This window comes from Heptranchias perlo, unplaced genomic scaffold (genome assembly GCF_035084215.1).
Source record: "Heptranchias perlo isolate sHepPer1 unplaced genomic scaffold, sHepPer1.hap1 HAP1_SCAFFOLD_47, whole genome shotgun sequence".
Lineage (NCBI taxonomy): Eukaryota > Metazoa > Chordata > Chondrichthyes > Hexanchiformes > Hexanchidae > Heptranchias > Heptranchias perlo.
This window is the reverse complement of record NW_027139484.1, coordinates 4,174,528-4,175,144: the sequence shown is the minus strand read 5'-3', so window position 1 is coordinate 4,175,144 and position 617 is coordinate 4,174,528.

Here is a 617-nt window from a genome sequence, read left to right as displayed (position 1 = left end):
GAATTGTAGTGGATGGAGTATGAAATGGGATGTCGTTCTAGTGCTTGAAACCCTTCAGCTGATTCTATGATTTCAATGATTTAACAATTGGATTGAGTGGGTATTTCACCGCGTTCTTCAGCTCTTCTCTGAATTTATTCTGGGTCAGGACATAAATACACGTGTTTGTGCAGGAACTGAGCAGCTGTAGCATCTTTGATATTTGTTGTGCGATATAATTTGGGTCAGTATAGGAGTAATAAAACCGAATGCCTGCAATTCGCAGATAAATGTAAAATACAGCCTGTGTCAGCCACAACAGTATAAAACTGCCCGATATACTGAAGAGTAAAATGATGGATTTCTTTCGGTTCTCCATTTCTGGATCACTCTGATTCTCTCCATTGCTGCGGCCCCGGAGTCCCCTGCGGACTCGACTGGACATTAAAATACGCCTGACCGTCAGAACATTGAACAGTAAGATCAGACAGAACGGGATAAAAGGGGTTAAAATGAGGTGAAACATGTCAAATGCGGCCCATGCGGGGGAAGTACGGAAGCTCAACATCGTCTCACAACCCCAGGGAACATTATCAATTATATGTATAGGTGTAAATGTAAAGCACCAGGGCACACAT